This window comes from Protopterus annectens, chromosome 4.part1 (assembly GCF_019279795.1).
Source record: "Protopterus annectens isolate FY-2018-M chromosome 4.part1, PAN1.0, whole genome shotgun sequence".
NCBI lineage: Eukaryota > Metazoa > Chordata > Ceratodontiformes > Protopteridae > Protopterus > Protopterus annectens.
Window position 1 is genome coordinate 920542980 of NC_056734.1, and position 21481 is coordinate 920564460.

Below are 21481 nucleotides of genomic sequence, written 5' to 3' on the forward strand. Positions count from 1 at the left end.
GGCCACTGATATGATTACCACTGCACAGAGGTGAGCAGCTGCATTTGCCCGAGATCAAAGGGTAACCAGGGGAGGACTTGCTACAGAACCACCTCTTACTCTCATTGAAGTGTTCCTAGTGAATATCATCCATGACACCCCACAGCAGAGTGGACCACAGTATGTCCTTGATGTGGGTGCCACTCCTTCTAAGTCCCAAGAGGAGCTTCCAGATAGGCTTTGTTATATAACCAGTTGAATATTGTTGTATAGTAAAACGATTGACATAAATGTTACATCCATGTCACATGTCATTTTTTGGGAGGATTGAAAATTGCTACAGTTATAAGCTTAGTTTTGAGTTGTCAGCCACGTTCTTGTTGAAAGTAGACTTAATACAGATATAGGAGTACATGTATTATCCCTCTCTTTTTATTAAATGTGATGATATTGCCCTTACCTCTTGCTTAACTTTTTTCAGTACTGTCAGGAATCTGCAAGATATGCCTCCTGCAGATGTTAAGTCAAATAAATTAATGTCAGTACTATAGATCAATTTAAAGAAATATTATAATCTGTTATTTTAGGCCTATTGTGTGTACTGCTGTACTGTTTGTCATAGTAGCAGCACTATTCATTATTTAGCATATATTGCACCATAGTAGTGCTACTATTAATGTATTCTATGTCTCTTCCTTTTTATCACAGGCGATCATGACAGTGGGAGTGTGGGCCCTGTGCCACCTGATGTCAGTGTCTCAGCAGACACTGATGATGATGCTGGCCAAACTGAGGCACAGTCGGGGGGTGGGTGCAGAGGTTGAATCTGGCACAGAGGATGACATCCAGCCACTGCCTTCATTTTCCTCACCACAGTCAGTAGGCCTACACCTACCCAGCCCATCGAGCCCACAGATTTTAGACAGGTGGAGGACAAGGACATTGATCAAGGAAGTGTTGCTACTGTGGCTTCAATGCCTGTCAACTCTGGCCATATCCAAATTATGGGAGAGGTGACATGCATGAGGGTCAATAGTGGTGCTCACAGGGGGCCTGCTGTCCTTCCTCCACCTGGTGCAGGTTTTTCTCCCCGTGTTACTCAACAAATAGGACCATCATGGAGGCATAGCACATTAAGAAAGGCACTCCAGACAAATGCTCAGGGTTGTAGATGTGGTGCAGTCTGACATGCATGACTGCCTCCATCATGTTACTGATGCAATGGATCAGATGAATGACACATTGGAACTTGCAGCATCTGTGAAGGAATGTCTGCTGGGAGGGGATTGGCATCCTCATGGGCATTGATCAGCCACAACATTTGTTAGTAGCCATCATGGCTGTGGTCCAATCACTCTCCTGTAGTGACAGTACTTTTACTGCTTTGTCAGTGAGTGTGCTGTCCACACCGAGACAGCAGACATCAGTCATGTTCAGGTAGCAGCACTGCATCTGACCTTTGGCATGGAGGTGCCAGTGCAAGTCCTGGCAGAGACAGTTCTCATGGTCAGGGGCAAGAGTGATGAACTGCCAACTCTACCATGCATGACTCACACCTGTCCAACATACCAAGATGCAGAGCTAGCACTCTCACATGGAGGACCCCTACATACAAACACACATTAGATGGTTCAGCCTACTTGCTTCCCTTTCTTACTCACACACACTGACCAACCTTTTGTGTCAGCTTAGACCTCCTGTCCCCCACACAACAGCTTATGCAATTGATGCTAACTGTGCCATATCCCTGTTTTCTCTCTTTTGGATTCAGGGATACAAAACCTTTGTGTATGATGCACAGGATGCATAGCTACATTAGTGTTTATCTCCATTTGTGTTGTTGAATTGATAATTTTACCTGTCACTTATATTTGGCTTGCCAACTTGTACAGTGGATAGCATCATCATGTCACTGCCTTATACAGCATTGTCTTGTAAGGGTTGTGAAGTCAGAAACTGCAAGGTGTCTCATTACTTTCTAGCTTTTTTCTTTAATGATTTCCCAGTACAAGTCTGTAGTATACATCATAAGTTATGCCATCACATTCAGATCTCAGGAATGTATGACAGCACTGTACTCAAATCTCATCAGATCAGTAATAAAGTATAATGCTATCTTTTGAATGTACCTAACAAGACATATGCAGCAGCTGGACAGACCACAGGGCTTTCTCATCAAGTTAACACAGGGAATACAAATCATGCCATGATGTATGTGGATAGATTAAAAAACATGGTAGTCTAATCTGGTATCAGATGAGGGGATGTTTGTATGGCTCTATATGCAGCACTGGGTATCCCACTTCTTGTACAGTGGTGCCTTGCTTTCCAAGAAGAGAGCCCCATTTCTCCCCAGATCATATGCAGAGTTATACTTCCAGTCTGCCAACCAAATTCTCATGTCCTCAGGCAAATTGCTAAGGACTTGTTTCCTCACCAAAAGATCTGCCAGCTTTTCAAAAGTGGTGACCTGACACCCACTGACCCACCTATGAAAATAAGTGCTTAACTCTGTAATATAATCACATACACTTTCATCTGTCTTATGTCCATGCTCACAAAACTTTTTCCTGTAACCTTGAGCTGTTAACTTAAAACATTTCAATAAACATTTAACCTTGTCATAATTTAAACAATCAATATCAGACAATTTAGAAATAACAATTACAGCTTCATCATGGAGTAAGGGGGTCAGAAACTGTACTCAGAGCCCTTGGTCAACATAATATCGTCTACATGCTCTTTCAAATATATGAATAAAACTATCAAAATGATCACTTCTTCATACTGTGGAAGAAATGTCCACTGAAGCAAGGTAGGGAACAAAAAGTGGGGAAGCCAGCAAGTGGGAATAACAGTATGCCAGTGGTACGTTGTCTGGAGACAACAGAGCTACCAAACTATCACCACAGTTTGTATCCTATCGTAGTGGGTAGAAAACAGGCCATTCTAAGAGAGATACAGCCCCTGACATAACCATTGTGAAGCCTGCAGTGATTATAGAGGAACAGTACTTGCTTGGGCAGTCCGCTCCAGTCAGAGCTTTAGGGGGGAACCCCATTCTAAGTACCTTTGCTAGGGTTCACCTTGACTGGGAGGGTGGAGAAGGAAGAAAGCAAGTAGGTGTTTTTGAGTATATCCCTGCATATGTCTTGATAGAGAATGATTCTGATAATACAGTACCTTCTGTGCATGCAGTTACATGCAGTCAGGCTTGGAGGCAAGGATGGGATCTGGTAGCCCGGGAGAGACCCAGACAGACCCCCTCACCAAGCCAGGGCTGGTGATGTGGCTATTCCAGGGAGAAAGCTACCCTGTAGATGGGATCCTGAAGGTGAGCCACAGCTGCTGATAGGTACTGATGTTCCCTTGGAAAGAGTGACTGCAAGGGCAGAGGTGAGTGGTAGTACCCAGGCTGACTGTGAGGCACCACTGTCAGAAGAGACCAGACTTCCTGTGCAAGGAGAGCTGGGAAGGGTCACAAAGGTAGAGTTGAGACAGGCTCAGCTCTCGGAACCTACATTATGAGGCTTAAGGGAGGTAGCTAAGGAACCAACTGATTCTCAAGGGAAAAGGGGGGTCTGTATACTGAAACAAAGAGTTACTGTCTAGACAGTGGACCCCTGATGAAGGGCTAGAAGGTGAGGAAATATAGCAGTTGGTAGTGCCTACAGGCTACCATCTGGTACATCTAGCCATAACCCATGACATTTATTTTGCAGGACATATGGGCATAAAGTTTACTATGAGATGTATTATGCAAACTTTTATTGGCCTGGGATTGCAAGGGATGTAATAGGGTACTGCAGAACCTGTGAGCAGTGTCAAAAAGTAGGCAAGGCAGGAGATGAGGTCAAAGCTCCTTTTATGCATTTGTCTGTGATTGAGGAGCCATTTCAGAGGGTAGCTATGAATATCGTGGGGCCTCTGAACACCCAATGTTCCACAGGGAGGAAATATATCTTAGTGGTAGTAGATCATGCAACCAGATACCCTGTGGCAGCTGCTCTGTCTTCCATCTAGACAGAGAAGGTGGCAAATGCTTTGTTAGAGATTTTCAACAGGGTAAGTTCCTGAAGGAAATGCTGACTAACAGATGTGCTAATTTCATGTCAGACCTGCTGGCTTGTCTGTGAGAGCACTGTAGGGTGAAGTTCCTAAAGATCACCCCCTACCACCCCAAGACTAATGGTCTTGTGGACAGGTTAAACTCTACACTAAAGGCCATGCTAAGGGCATTTGCAGAACAGTTTAAGAGAGAGAGTGAGACAGATATTTTCCCCCCTCTGCCATTTGCATGCAGAGAGGTACCCCATGAATCCACAGGTTTTTCACCCCTTGAGTTGCTGTATGGCCATAGGGTGAAAGGACCTTGGATTTTATTCATGATGAGTGGGAGATTTATTGTGACTCCTACAAGATATCTGTTGTAGCATATGTCCTAAACCTCAGGACAATGCTTAGGGAGCTCATGGGCTTGGCAAAGGAGAACCTGGCAGGAGCCCACCAGCAGAAAAAGGTCTTGTATGACAGGAATGATAAAGCCCAAGAGTATGCTGTGGGACAGCAGGTTAATATGCTAATTCCTGTCAGACACAATAAGCTGGAAGCAGCTTGAGAAGGACCATTCAAATTGTTAAGGAAGGTCAGCGATGTTAACTACATTTAAGAACTACTAGACGAGAGGCAGTGACACTAACTATACCATGTTAACATGATGAAGCCTTACCATGATATAGAGGCCCTTGTGCTAAGTATTTTCAGTGGGTGGCAGAAGGAGTCTGAGGGGGATCTAGTGACTGATCTCCTCAGTGAGGCTCACACTGATACCTCAGTGGAAGGGGTAGCAATGTCCCAGCAGCTATCCCCTACCCATGTTCGAGAAATCCAAAGAGTGTTACAGGAGTTTCGGGACATGTTGACTGGGAAACCTGGATACACCCTCCTAATGCAGTACTGTAGTGAGGTAAGCAATGCCAATGCAGATGGGATCTCAAGACAAGATATGGGTTAATGTATTCTCAGACAGGTTTATTCATTTCAAAGTTTCTCTATGGTCAGTTGAGAAACTAGCTTGAGTCTTTAAAGGGCACAGGGATGTGACAATGTCAGGTAGTTCCAGCTATGCCAGAGAGAGTATGGGAGTACATGTGTAATATATGCCTGCATAGCTAGCTGGAGTTTTGTAAAGAATTTTATGTCATTTGTATATCAAACTGATTTGTACAGATGCTTGTGTTAAAATGCATTTGTAAAGCTGCTTGGGTTAGAAATGTATCAAATATATATATATATATATATATATATATATATATATATATATATATATCTGCTGGAGAGAAAAGAAATATACAGTTATATCAAATTGTACTGTTGTAACTGAGGAATTGTATATGTTAACAGAGGATGCTGAAAGGGAAGGGGTTAAGCTCAGTTCAGTTTTGCTTAAGAAAAATAGCCAGAAATTAAATGACTTGGTTTAGGCCATAAAGATTTTATCTCATAGGCCTGAATGCAGCCAGAGATGCAATATCTGGGAAAGGCCTAGGCTCTTGTTGTCCTTAGTGGTGCACTAATTACTACCCCGGGGTGCTAGAGAATGGCTAGTTCATTTCTACAGGAGGCATGAAAGGGTTGGAATTGTTTTACAGTCTCCAGATTCCTTAGCAAAGCCCTAGACTATATCCTGACTCAGCTTCTAGTCAGTGGGGTAGTGTGGTAACCATAGAATCAGGTGATCAGATGTGATGTAATTTTATAGCCAGCACTGAAATTATTTTAGATATTGGTGAGAGATGAGGTAGTGACACTCAGCACTCTATTTTGGGAACATGACAAAAAAGAACACTCAACCATGTCATCTTGCCTTGCTCTAACAAGTAAGTGGGGAACAGTAATTCTTCAGTCAGTTAGCAAAATAGTGAGGCTAGTTAAATATTGTATTTCTGTATCTGTCTGAGTCTTTCCATCTGTGCTGTTTTTTATATTTCTTGTGAATTGAAACTCTGGTATTTATTGCAAATAGATAGTATTTTTATGTTTTCGATTTTATTTATTATTAAATATATCTATACCTTTCATTGTGGCTTGTCTTTTAGAAAATATTTTGACCCTTGACAGTAATTGCATTTATTTGGTGACACTGTGGTTTCATGCTTCTAAAAGTCTTGCCATTTCACCAAACATTACCTTTTGTATAGTATTAATTTTACTAAGAGTAATTGGGTACCTGGGTAAGAGCCTTAAACCAACTAGCTAGTGGCAATGAATCTACCTTGTAGTCTGGGTGAAAGTGGTATAGCAGGTGTGTCTGTGAAAATCAAATCTCAAAAAATGTGTGTGTTGGCTACTTGGAAGAGGGACACAGAACTCTGATTTCTGCAGAGAGAAAGGTGAAGTCTTATTTGGGGTTTGGAAAGAAAGTTTAGCCCCAGGACTGGGTGTGCTCCTTGTGTGGTCTAAAAGGAAATTGTTCCTGTTGCAGAAAGTTGCATCTGAAAATAATGTGTGTATCTATCTTTGTTCAAAGTGAATGTTCACAACTGGTGTCAGTGGTGAAGATTGAGGCTCCTTGATTACTGGCCCATAAGATGGATGTCACACTGCATATGCAATAATCTGATACAGCCAATGACATCAGCATTGTCTGTTGAGAATATGGTAATAGCAGTTTCCCACATGCTGGTATAAAATGCTCTCTGTAATGTCAACTAACAGCTCACACATGCACTCAATTGAGTAATTGGGCACATGGGTAAGAGCCTTAAAGTAACTGGCTAGTGGCAGTGAATCTACCTTGTAGTCTGTGTGAAAGTAGTATAGCAGGTAAATGTGTGCTAGCCTTTCCTAGGTGTGTGTGTGTGTGTGTGTGTGTGTGTGTGTGTGTGTGTGTGTGTGTGTGTGTGTGTGTGTGAAAATCAAATCTCAAAGAGAGTGTGTGTGCCATCTACTTGGAATAGGGATACAGAGGACTCATTTCTGCAGAGAGAAAGGTGAAGTCTTATTTGGGGTTGGAAGATAAAGTCTAGACCCATGACTGGGTGGGCTCCCTGTGTGCTCTAATGGGAAATTGTGCCTGGTGCAGACAGCTGCATCTGAAAATACTGTGTGCATCTATCTTTGTTCCATGTTAATGTTCCCCACTGGTGTCAGTGGTGAGGACTGAGGATCTTTGATTACTGGCCCAGAGGAGGGATGTCACAGTACATATGCAATAATCTGATATAGCCAATGACATCAGCATTGTCTATTGAGCATATGGTAAAAGCAGTGTCCCACATGCTGGTGTAAAATGCTCTCCATAATATCAAGTATCAGCTCACAAATGCACCCAGTTGACTGCAGTGAGAATAAAACCCCTACCTATCTAAATACACAGACTACAGAGCACACTACTTTACACAAGCACCACAGCACAAGTTTGACTTTTACGTGGCTGCAGATCAATTTATAGAGGATAGCATCAGTAGGCCATGTGGGAGATAAGAGGTTGTAAGGGCTGCATGAAATGGATGTGTAGGCTTGTGCAAGTATCAAAATACTGGCAAGCTATGCTATTGGAGAAGTAACAGTAGGGTAACATGTTTACTCTGCTGACTAGACACACACACCAAGTTGACTGTAGTAAGAACAGAACCCCTACCTCTCTAAGGTGCACAGACTACAGAACGCAGTACTTTACACAAACACCATGGCACATGTCTGACTTTTATATATCTGCGGGTCAACTTATAGTGGATGACATCATGTGGTAAACAAGAGGGCTGCATGAAATGGATGTGTAGGCTTGTGTATCAAAATACTGGCAAGCCATGTCATTGGAGAAGTAATTGTAGGATATTATGTCTACTCTGCTGACTACACACACACACACACACACACACACACACACACACACACACACACACACACACACACACACACACACACACACACACGTTGGTTGTAGTGGGAACAGAACCCCTACCTAAGTACACAGACTGCAGAACACAGTACTTTACACAAGTGTCATGGCACAACTCTGACTTTTACATGCCTGCAGGTTAACTTATAGTGGATGACATCAGCAGGCCATATGTCAGACAAGAGGTTGTGAGGGCTGCATAAAATGGATGTGTAGGCGTGTGTAAGTATCAAAATTATTTTAGATTTATGGGATTTGGGTGGTAACTGCAAGATTCACACTTGCAGTTCTTGATAGACACACATACACACACGCGCGCGCGCACAGTTGACTGTAGTGAGAACAGAACCCCCTATCCAAGTACACAGACTGCAGAACTCAGTGCTTTACATAAGCACCATGACACAAGTCTGTTTTATGCAAGACTGCAGGTGAACGTATAGTAGATGACATAAGCAGACCATCTGGAGGATAACAGGCTGTGAGGTCTGCATAGGCACATAGATTCATAAGTTCATATGAGGCCAGTAGCCTAACATCACTAGGGTGTGTAGAAACCTAGCTGTGTAAAAACAAAAATACCCTTACAGGTCACAGTTGGATGTTTCAGTTTAGCAGAGTGAGGTTGTGAGCACCACCAAATGGCCTTGTCGATGATGGAACACACAATATTATATATTACACTTTGTAGTATGGTTGATATATTTGAGACCCCGGGGTTGTACTGCTTGGTGGAGGATACCGACACATGGATTTATTGTAAATATACGACATATAGTTAAATTGTGCCCTTAGTCTATAATGTTTCCACATGTAGTTTTGTGTCATGCAAAGGAAATGAACAATAAACACCAATAAGAAAATTTATATATATATATATATATATATATATATATATATATATATATATATATATATATATATATATATATCTGTGTGTGTGTGTGTGTGTGTGTGTGTGTGTATGTATAGTTTCATAGCACAGGGAGCAGCAGATTTGCATGATGGTTAACAAAGTGTACACACATGAGAGTTACACCTGTTTGTGCATAGGTAAGCAGGAGCAAATGCAAGCCACATTTGCTAATGTCTGACAAGCAGAATGCAATAGTGCCAAGCAATTGCATGTGTAGGCAGTTGCATATGTGTTTTTCTCAAAAGTTAAAGCCATGCCAGTCCAGATAGTACGATACATTTGCAGGACTATAGTATACAGTATACCTGCAGTCATTCATTTGATCATAAATGTAAATATTTAAATCGAGGACCATGTGTATGGCAGTCCTACATTTACACCAGGTGCCATAAGAATATTGAGGAAACAGTTGTCTATATTGCACTTCATTGCTGTAATCTGCAATGTCACAGCAGTAAAACAAAGGTTGTACACTCTGTACTAGAACCGAGTACCATCTGTACCAAAGGCCAGGTTTTCACGATGGCCAAGGGCATTAATTGAATGTATCTGGTCTCTATTTCTGGCTGTCTTCTATGCATCATGTAAACCAGATAAACACAGCCAAACCTGAAATTTATTTGTTTCCTGCTTCTGCTATTTGTGCAGTGAGGTACATCACACAAAAAGTGCAATTAAAAATGAGAAGAATAAGAAAAAAAAACATAGTGATGGACACATACAAATAAAAAGTGTCTGCTTTCACATGTTAAGTTACCTTCTGTACAAATTCACCACTATTTACTTGATTACTGCACCAAGTTAAGAAATATAAGAATATGCCATAATATTATTAATGAATACATTCTAAGTTTAGGACTTACCTTGCAAATGCAGCAATTGACACAATTTTATTTTAGGGCTAATATTTCCTTGTCTCTACTCAAATGGTATTGAAGTATTCAGGAAAAAAACAGAATTGAGGCTAATGTATGCTCTATAGCTTATTGAACAGCTCCACTGTGCTGAAAATCACCTGCTTATGCTGTAATTAGCACCTAGGAAAAACACCTGCTGCTTAACTATGTTAACTCCATTGGTGCTCATTAGTGAGTGATGTGCACCTCAGTGTTGCTGCACTTACCAAGGCTTAAATAAGATAAACATTGGTAATCTTATTATTTTCTTTTGTTCTTGAGATATCATGCTAACATGTACCTCAAAGAGTGAAGGAAAGGTTGTAGACTCTCTACTCAAACCCATGACCATCTACACTCTAGCCCTATACATACACATGCTGCCACAGGAATAGCTATATGACATTCACTAAGAAACCTGCCATTCATTCCTCCATTTCCTGTGGTTGTGCTAAGCGCCACATCACACAATGACAAAAATAAAAAAAAATTACTTAAAGCAGAAATAACACATTTTAACAAATAATAAAGAAGAAACAGAACTTGTGAACTGTGTACTGCTTACATGCGCTTTCACACTTCATAGAGATACATGTACACCTCTGTAAGTGTAACCCAACCACCCTCCTAATGTCATCATTTACTGTTGCCATCCATTGTAAACAAACCTACATGTGTGAACATCCTTACATGATTACACGGTTACAATTGTTTGGGATTCAGCAATTCTAATTAGTTTTGACCTCATTTGCATCTTCACCATGCTGAAAGTTCTGAATCTACATGGTTGGTAACCATGTAGGTGGGGAAACTGAAGGGGAGTTCAGTGCTTTACACACAATGGAGGGTATTACTTTGCTATATATCTGCAAAGAGGAATACAGGTTTTGATAAAATTTGACTGTATTCTATCAGATACATACTGCATATGCTTACATGACAGCATGAATAGTCTGTTTCATGGGGCTTAAACTTTCAGCTGTCTATATTAGTTATGACTATACTCTTCCTATGGGGGTGCGGGAGCAAAGCTGCATTTATGTCATGGAACTTAAAAAGGATTGTTGCTATTGTTACTATACTTTTGTAGCATCCACTCTCTCTAATAATGTCATAATTTGCTGCTGTTACATGTTAAGGTCAGTTTTGTTCAAACCTAATCACTTTTACTTGCTTGTGTTTCTGTGTAGATTCCTTTCTGTGGCTGTATTCGAAACGTTTTCAAATACACATGCAACACAAGCATGAAGTCTACACGGTTGCTTTACATTGTTCCACTATGTTGGTTTGCTTCATTGGCATACAGTTCAGCTACTTGAGCTGTAATTTGCATGCCATGGAAATTGCCATGTTTGTGAGTGAGTGCAAGCCGCTACATGGAATTTATTGAATCTAAAACTTTTCTCCACAATGCGCTCACAGTAAAAAGGACCATGTAGGCTTTACTGAACCCCCCCCAGTGTTAAAATTAATTTGACTTTAGATTCTTGCAAGTGTCCTTTTAAATTTGCTACAAGCATTTGCTAGTTTTATATGAAAATAATGAAAAATGTGCGCTGATTCAATATATCTAACTTTTTTCTTGAAAAAAGTCTTTAATGATGTCTTCTGTCAATCATGAAAATCCATTTGTGTATAGCGTGCTGACTTTGTGGTTTTAATACAGTTCCTTTATAATGCCCATGTGTGTGTGTGTGTGTGTGTGTGTGTGTGTGTGTGTGTGTGTGTGTGGAGATAATGAAGAAAACTATTACTCTACTTATTCAAAAATCAAGTCTGAAAAAATAATCACCTGTTCATGGTTGCCTGTGACTTTACATCCTTAACAGATGGAATCAGGAAATATAGCCAAATGATCAGACTTGCCAAAGGGTTCAGTTTTATGGTTAGAAAATAATTGGACTGGTTAAAGTTATTTGTTAAAATTAAATAAATAAATACTGATATGTAATGAAAAAAATAAATTATTAAACCCTGATAACTGATGAATACTTACAAACATTGTTTTCCACTTTATGTTTAGATAGCTAATATCTCCTAATAGAATGGTAGGCACACTGAGACCAAGTATGTCTGGCAGATGGCTAAGGAATTCATGGTATTCTGCCGTACTTGGAGGTTCAATAGAAAAATATTGTTTTATTGTTCTATATTTCAGTAACTAAACTTTCATTTTCTGCATTGTTTGTGATTACCCTACTAGTAATGGAAGCATGTGTTGCAGCACAGTGGCACAATAAGTAGTCAGAACAGGTTGTGTGGATCAGTTCTTAGCTGAGGTACCTTCTAATGTGCGGTTTGCATTTCCTTTCTATGTACATGTTGGTTTTTTTTGAGCACTCTGGTTTCCTCAGACATCCCAAAGATAGGCCATCAGAAGAATAGTGTGTAAATAATTGATATATGTGTGTGTGTGTAAGAAAAACAGAAAGGCGTAAAGAAAAATGGTCTGGGTATCAACTTCTGTCCATAGTAATGTTGTGAGATGAATCTGATGCAACTAAACAACTGGTATAAAAGTGCATACATAAACACCTCATCCAGAATTTGAGGTTTTAACACGGGAATATTTCATGAACCCTGGTACGTTTAGATCAGATGAATCCTGAAATTCAGTAATAATTAATAATCTTTACTTTTACAAAGTTAATATGAGTCAAAGCACATGATGCTTATTACGCAGACTTCAAGCTATTGTATAATAATTGCAAGATATTATGTCTACTCTGCTGACTACACACACACACACACACACACACACACACACACACACACACACATTGGTTGCAGTGGGAACAAAACCCCTACATAAGTACACAGACTGCAGAACACAGTACTTTACACAAGTGTCATGGCACAACTCTGACTTTTACATGCCTGCAGGTTAACTTATAGTGGATGACATCAGCAGGCCATATGTCAGACAAGAGGTTGTGAGGGCTGCATAAAATGGATGTGTAGGCTTGTGTAAGTATCAAAATTATTTTAGATTTATGGGATTTGGGTGGTAACTGCAAGATTCACACTTGCAATTCTTTATAGACACACATACACGCGCGCACGAGCACAGTTGACTGTAGTGAGAACAGAACCCCCTATCCAAGTACACAGACTACAGAACTCAGTACTTTACACAAGCACCATGACACAAGTCTGTTTTATGCAAGACTGCAGGTGAACGTATAGTAGATGACATAAGCAGACCATCTGGAGGATAACAGGCTGTGAGGTCTGCATAGGCACATAGATTCATAAGTTCATATGAGGCCAGTAGCCTAACATCACTAGGGTGTGTAGAAACCTAGCTGTGTAAAAACAAAAATACCCTTACAAAGCACAGTTGGATGTTTGAGTTTAGCAGAGTGAGGTTGTGAGCACCACCAAATGGCCTTGTCGATGATGGAACACACAATATTATATATTACACTTTGTAGTATGGTTGATATATTTGAGACCCCAGGGTTGTACTGCTTGGTGGGGGATACCGACACATGGATTTATTGTAAATATACAACATATAGTTAAATTGTGCCCTTAGTCTATAATGTTTCCACATGTAGTTTTATGTCATGCAAAGGAAATGAACAATAAACACCAATAAGAAATGTTACATATATATATATATATATATATATATATATATATATATATATATATATATGGGTTCATGTCAGTCCATCGACAAGTCGGAAGATCGACATTCACTCCACCGACACATGAAATAATCGAAACCGCAAACACGGACATTTAACAGGTAAGAGGTTTACATTTCGCTAATCATGCCTACCACACATGCATAACACTGCCACACTTACTAAAACATGGTAGGCATGATTAGCGAAATTAAAACTCTTACCTGTTAAATGTCCGTGTTTGCGGTTTCGATTATTTCATGTGTTGGTGGAGTGAATGTCGATCTTACGACTTCTCGATGTACTGACATGAACCCATATATATATATCTGTGTGTGTGTGTGTGTGTGTGTGTGTGTGTGTGTGTGTATGTATAGTTTCATAGCACAGGGAGCAGTAGATTTGCAAGATGGTTAACAAAGTGTACACACATGAGAGTTACACCTGTTTGTGCATAGGTAAGCAGGAGCAAATGCAAGCCACATTTGCTAATGTCTGACAAGCAGAATGCAATAGTGCCAAGCAATTGCATGTGTAGGCAATTGCATATGTGTTTTTCTCAAAAGTTAAAGCCATGCCAATCCAGTATGATACATTTGCAGGACTATAGTATACAGTATACCTGCAGTCATACATTTGATCATAAATGTAAATATTTAAATCGAGGACCATGTGTATGGCAGTCCTACACTTACACCGGTTGCCATAAGAATATTGAGGAAACAGTTGTCTATATTGCATTTCATTGCTGTAATCTGCAATGTCACAGCAGTAGAACAAAGGTTGTACACTCTGTACTAGAACCGAGTACCATCTGTACCAAAGGCCAGGTTTTCACGATGGCCAAGGGCATTAATTGAATGTATCTGGTCTCTATTTCTGGCTGTCTTCTATGCATCATGTAAACCAGATAAACACAGCCAAACCTGAAATTTATTTGTTTCCTGCTTCTGCTATTTGTGCAGTGAGGTACATCACACAAAAAGTGCAATTAAAAATGAGAAGAATAAGAAAAAAAATGTAGTGATGGACACATACAAATAAAAAGTGTCTGCATTCACATGTTAAGTTACCTTCTGTACAAATTCGGCACTATTTACTTGATTACTGCACCAAGTTAAGAAATATAAGAATATGCTATAATACTATTAATGAATACATTCTAAGTTTAGGACTTACCTTGCAAATGCAGCAATTGACACAATTTTATTTTAGGGCTAATATTTCCTTGTCTCTACTCGAATGGTATTGAAGTATTCAGGAAAAAAACAGAATTGAGGCTAATGTATGCTCTATAGCTTATTGAACAGCTCCACTGTGCTGAAAATCACCTGCTTATGCTGTAATTAGCACCTAGGGAAAACACCTGCTGCTTAACTATGTTAACTCCATTGGTGCTCATTAGTGAGTGATGTGCACCTCAGTGCTGCTGCACTTACCAAGGCTTAAATAAGATAAACATTGGTAATCTTATTATTTTCTTTTGTTCTTGAGATATCATGCTAACATGTACCTCAAAAAGTGAAGGAAAGGTTGTAGACTCTACTCAAACCCATGACCATCTACACTCTAGCCCTATACATACACATGCTGCCACAGGAATAGCTATATGACATTCACTAAGAAACCTGCCATTCATTCCTCCATTTTCTGTGGTTGTGCTAAGCGCCACATCACGCAATGACAAAAATAAAAAAAAAATTACTTAAAGCAGAGATAACACATTTTAACAAATAATAAAGAAGAAACAGAACTTGTGAGCTGTGCACTGCTTACATGCGCTTTCACACTTCATAGAGCTACATGTACACCTCTGTAAGTGTAACCCAACCACCCTCCTAATGTCATCATTTACTGTTGCCATCCATTGTAAACAAACCTACATGTGTGAACATCCCTACATGATTACACGGTTACAATTGTTTGGGATTCAGCAATTCTAATTAGTTTTGACCTCATTTGCATCTTCACCATGCTGAAAATTCTGAATCTACATGGTTGGTAACCATGTAGGCAGGGAAACTGAAGGGGAGTTCAGTGCTTTACACACAATGGAGGGTATTACTTTGCTATATATCTGCACAGAGGAATACAGGTTTTGATAAAATTTGACTGTATTCTATCAGATACATACTGCATATGCTTACATGACAGCATGAATAGTCTGTTTCATGGGGCTTACACTTTCAGCTGTCTATATTAGTTATGACTATACTCTTCCTTTGGGGGTGCGGGAGCAAAGCTGCATTTATGTCATGGAACTTAAAAAGGATTGTTGCTATTGTTACTATACTTTTGTAGCATCCATTATGTCTAATAATGTCATAATTTGTCTGCTGTTACATGTTAAGGTCAGTTTTGTTCAAACCTAATCACTTTTACTTGCTTGTGTTTCTGTGTAGATTCCTTTCTCTGGCTGTATTCGAAACGTTTTCAAATACACGTGCAGCACAAGCATGAAGTCTACACGGTTGCTTTACATTGTTCCACTATGTTGGTTTGCTTCATTGGCATACAGTTCAGCTACTTGAGCTGTAATTTGCATGCCATGGAAATTGCCATGTTTGCGAGTGAGTGCAAGCCGCTACATGGAATTTATTGAATCTAAAACTTTTCTCCACAATGTGCTCACAGTAAAAAGGACCATGTAGGCTTTACTGAACCCCCCAGTGTTAAAATTAATTTGACTTTAGATTCTTGCAAGTGTCCTTTTAAATTTGCTACAAGCATTTGCTAGTTTTATATGAAAATAATGAAAAATGTACGCTGATTCAATATATCTAACTTTTTTCTTGAAAAAAGTCTTTAATGATGTCTTCTGTCAATCATGAAAATCCATTTGAGTATAGCGTGCTGACTATGTGGTTTTAATACAGTTCCTTTATAATGTGTGTGTGTGTGTGTGTGTGGCGATAATGAAGAAAACTATTACTCTACTTATTCAAAAATCAAGTCTGAAAAAATAATCACCTGTTCTATGTTGAACATGGTTGCCTGTGACTTTACATCCTTAACAGATGGAATCAGGAAATATTGCCAAATGATCAGACTTGCCAAAGGGTTCAGTTTTATGGTTAGAAAATAATTGGACTGGTTAAAGTTATTTGTTAAAATTAAATAAATAAATACTGATATGTAATGAAAAAAAATAAATTATTAAACTCTGATAACTGATGAATACTTACAAACATTGTTTTCCACTTTATGTTTAGATAGCTAATATCTCCTAATAGAATGGTAGGCACACTGAGACCAAGCATGTCTGGCAGATGGCTAAGGAATTCATGGTATTCTGCCGTACTTGGAGGTTCAATAGAAAAATAGTGTTTTATTGTTCTATATTTCAGTAACTAAACTTTCATTTTCTGCATTGTTTGTGATTACCCTACTAGTAATGGAAGCATGTGTTGCAGCACAGTGACACAATAAGTAGTCAGAACAGGTTGTGTGGATCAGTTCTTAGCTGAGGTACCTTCTAATGTGCGGTTTGCATTTCCTTTCTATGTACATGTTGTTTTTTTTTGAGCACTCTGGTTTCCTCAGACATCCCAAAGATAGGCCATCAGAAGAATAGTGTGTAAATAACTGATATGTGTGTGTGTGTGTGTGTGTGTGTGTGTGTAAGAAAAACAGAAAGGCGTAAAGAAAAATGGTCTGGGTATCAACTTCTGTCCATAGTAATGAATCTGATGCAACTCAACAACTGGTATAAAAGTGCATACATAAACACCTCATCCAGAATTTGAGGTTTTAACACAGGAATATTTCATGAACCCTGGTATGTTTAGATCAGATGAATCCTGAAATTCAGTAATAATTAATAATCTTTACTTTTACAAAGTTAATATGAGTCAAAGCACATGATGCTTATTACGCAAACTTCAAGCTATTGTATAATAAATTTTCAGAGCTCTGCTGTATGCTTGTTTTGTAGTGTGACATGATTCCTTTTCTAATAAACAATAACAAAAAATATGGTATCATGATTACAAAAAAACATGTTTAGAGACAAATCATAATACACTTGAAACATTTAAAGTAGAATAATTTCCTAACGGTGACTACAAAAATAACAAAACTAAATGACCCATTATACTAGGAAGATTCTTAAAGATAGTGGGAGAGATTCACAAAAGCCTACATGATACTTTTACTGCGTGCATGTCGCAGTGTAATATGCACACAGGTGTGGTAAGTTTTAGATTCAGTAAACTCTGCACAGTGGCGCGCATTCACGTGCAAATACGGAAACTTTCATGACAACAAATTGCAGAATAAGTACCTGAATTTTATGCTAATGAAGCAAATCAACATGGTGGAGTGATTCAACAACCTCTAAAGCAACCGTGTTGACTCTGTAGTCATGTTGACCGTGTATTAAGAAACTTTCCAAATACAGCCACAGAAAGGAGTCTACACGGAAGCAAGAGTAAGTAAAAGCTCTTAAAATTTATACAAAACTGACCTTAATATTTAACCCCACACATATTATGACCTAATTACACACTGTGGATGCTAGAATATCAAGAGTTACAAAATGAAAAATACATTTGTAAGTACCATGACATAAATGCACCTTTGCATCCCCATCCTCAAATGAAAATGTAAGCTGCTACAATGTTTGAACATCCTGAAACTGACTATTATACTGTATTGTAAGCATATGTGGTATGTAGCAGATATATGGCCAAAGGAATAGCCTCCCTTGTCTGTACAATATTGTACTCCCATGCAGTTTATACGCTGACACGGCTACTAACTGTCAGCATGGCGAAGATGTAAGTTAGGTAAAAACTCATTGGTATTGCTGAATCCCCAAAGCATGTTGGGATGTTCATTCAGTGTAGGCACTTCCATTGTGTTTTTGTTTTCAATGGATGTCAACTGTGAGTGATAACATCAGGGGGGGTGTCAGGTTACACTTTCAAAGTTGTACAGGTCAGTCTGTGGAGATGCCACGGTGGTACGGCGGTAACATTGTTACCTCACATCAAGAGGTTCTCCTGTTCGATTCTCAGCTTGGCTTGGGAGTGCCTTCTGTGTGGAGTTTGCATGTCCTCCTCGTGGTTGGGTAGCGTTTGAAAGACATGCATGCATAAATGGGTGTGCCTTCATTGAAGGTTGGGTGTTGAGCTAGCACCTCAGCATTTCATAAAAAAATCTTCAGCCAATCATTAGCGGACTGGAGTTCCACTGTGGCGACCCCTTACTGGGAAAAAGCTGAAAGACAAACAACAACAACAGGTCGGTCTGTGGAGGGTAAAAGTGCTTGTAAGCTATGCACAAATCACAGGTTGTATGTTATCCTTGGAATTTTGTTGTAAAATGTGTCTTCTCTGTCCATTTCCAATCATTTTTGTACATTTCTTAATGTCATTGTTTGTGCAATGGAGCACATAGCACACCATTGTGCAATGGAGGAATAAATGGCAACTTTCGTTGTACTTGCCATATAAATAGTCCTGTGGCACTGTGTATATGTACAGAGCTAGAGTTCAGAAGACCATGGGTTTGAGTAGAGGGTGGGTAAGCTTTTCTTTTTATACTGAATGTTTGCATGATATCACAGTAACTGAGGAAAGTAATTATAATTTTGCCATGCTTACCTTATTTATGCATAGCTGAGTGGAGGTGTGCAGGAGTGCAAGGAGGTGTGCCTAGTGCAATGATGAGTGTGTAATAGAGGCTAATTTCAGTCTAAGCAGATGAATTCCATTTACACAAACCAATCCAACATGGTGCAGCTATACAACATGCTATAAATCATCCATATAACCTTCATTAATGTTTTTCTTAATACTTCAATACCATTGGAGTAGAGACTTGGACATTTTAACTGAGATAATGCTATGGGCTGCTGCAGGAATTCTACATCTGCATATGATTGAGGCTGAAGTCATTGCTGCTATTGCTGATGACAATAGGCCTAGGTTGAGAAGGAGAAAAGTGCTCAGACCCAGGGTAACTTATAAGATGCTACATTACCTGGAGATTGTAGAGCACTACAGGCTGGACATGGACACCTTACAAGAATTCTGTGAGCTTTGCCACCCTCAACTCAGAGCCAGAACCAATTGAGGGAAATTCATCCTAGTGAAAACTAAGGTATGTGTAACCCTTAGAATGTTAGCTACAGGTACTTTTTAAAGACCAGCTGGGGACAGGATGGGTGTGTCACAGGCATCAGCATCCAGGATCCTCCACCAATTCCTGGATGCTATGCTCATACATACCAGTGAGCACATATTTTCCCAGTAGTTCTGAGGAGAGAGTTAGCAGTATACAACAATTCTACCCTATAGCTCACTACCCTGAAGTACTGGATTCCATTAAATTGTACTCTTGTACACATCAAGTCATCACCTGGTGAGCAGGGTACAATATATATGAAACACAAGTGGTACCACTCCATTAACTGATAAGTCATATGCAATTCCCAGGGAATAATCTTAAATGTGTATGCTGGCAAACCTGGCAGTTATCATGATTCCCATATCTTATAGGTTCATAAGTGTATACTAGGCTAATGGCCCTTGAGCCTTTACAAGCCTATGCCATAGGATTACCCTGGCATCATGCCACCCGACCTTAGTTCCCAGTGCCTCTGTCGATTAAAGCTACTAGAGTGATCCCTGGGGTGAACTTTCTATTTCCCACCCACTCATCAAGATTGCTCTTGAAGAGGGCCAGTGAAGTGCTCTGCTTGACATGTATGGGAAATCTATTCCATAGCATGGGCAGTCACTGGGTTATGAACCTGTCCTTCTTGCATGCTCTGTTGATTGTGGTAATGAGGTTGAGGTCTCTGGAGTGTGTGGTGTGGAGGGATTGGGATTTCTTTAGATGTAGCATTTCTACAGCACCTGGTATTCCCAGGCAGTATCCCATCCAAGTACTAACCAGGCCAGATCCTGCTTAGCTTCTGAGAGCAGGTGCATTCAGGGTGGTATGGCCAAGGAAGCTGCTAACAGAGCTGGGTCAGACATGGCTTTGTAAGTCAAGTAGAGATCATATCTAAGTAGGCAACATGAGACAGAGAATAGTTGGAGTTTTTTTTAGTCTGTCCATATAGGACAAATCTTTAAGGCCTAGGATCCTCTTTGTGAGGCACTTTTGCAGCCTCTCCAATTGTTGCAGGTGTTTAGTGAGGTACATGCCAAATGGGGCATTGTACTCAATGATTGGCCTAATGAGGGAAAGGTAGAGGAAGACAATGACCTCTTTCTTCCTGTATGCAAAAGCCCTTAGTAATGAGATGTGCCACATAGAAGGACTTTCTGACCACAGTGGCAATGTGGTGGACAAAAGAGAGGTTGCTGTCAATCTGTGTTCTCAGATATCTTATAACACCTTCTGTGTTCAGTGGACTACCATCAATGTGGTAATTCATGGGAACCAGGTTTTTTCCAAAGGGGATGACAACACATTTTCTGGCATTGAGCTTAAGGCCATGGTTCTGACACCAGTCGTTGGTCTCAGTGAGGCCTTTCTATAGGATGTCAACATCACTTGGGAAGATAGTAATAGCTCCCAACTTGCAATCTTCTGCGAACGTTGTCAGCCAGGGTCCCGTCGTGTTGGCCTGGACTTCAGAGAAGTAGATACCAAACAGGAGACGACCCAGGACTGAACCCTGTGGGACTCTACTTGTGACTGGTTGGCAGTCTGACTTGGAGTCACCTACTTTCACACTGTGGGTTCTTTCTGTGAGCCAGTTTGCTACCCACCTAGTGATATAGGGGTTGATGCCTAGCTTAGTGAGTTTTTCTATGATTCCTGAGTGGGGAATGGTGCCAAAGGCCTTGGCCAGATCAAGATAGGCTGTATGAACCAACTTGCCTTCATCCACAGCTCTGGTGACTAACTCAAAGAAGTTGACCAAGTTGAGCAGACATGATCTACCCTTCACAAAACCAAACTGTGTGGGATCCAGAGTTTGGAGATTCCCTATATCCTTGTTTATTAGGTCCATGATGATGTGTTCCATAGCTTTGCATATCAGACTCATCAGGCTAATGGGGCAATAGTTCCCAGGGTCTGTAGTTGCTCCTCTTTTGTGGAGTGTGATGACTGTAGCCATTTGGTAGGGACAAAGCCTGAGGTGAAGCTGCAATTGAACAGGGCACACAAGTGAGATGCCAGTTCACTCTGTAGT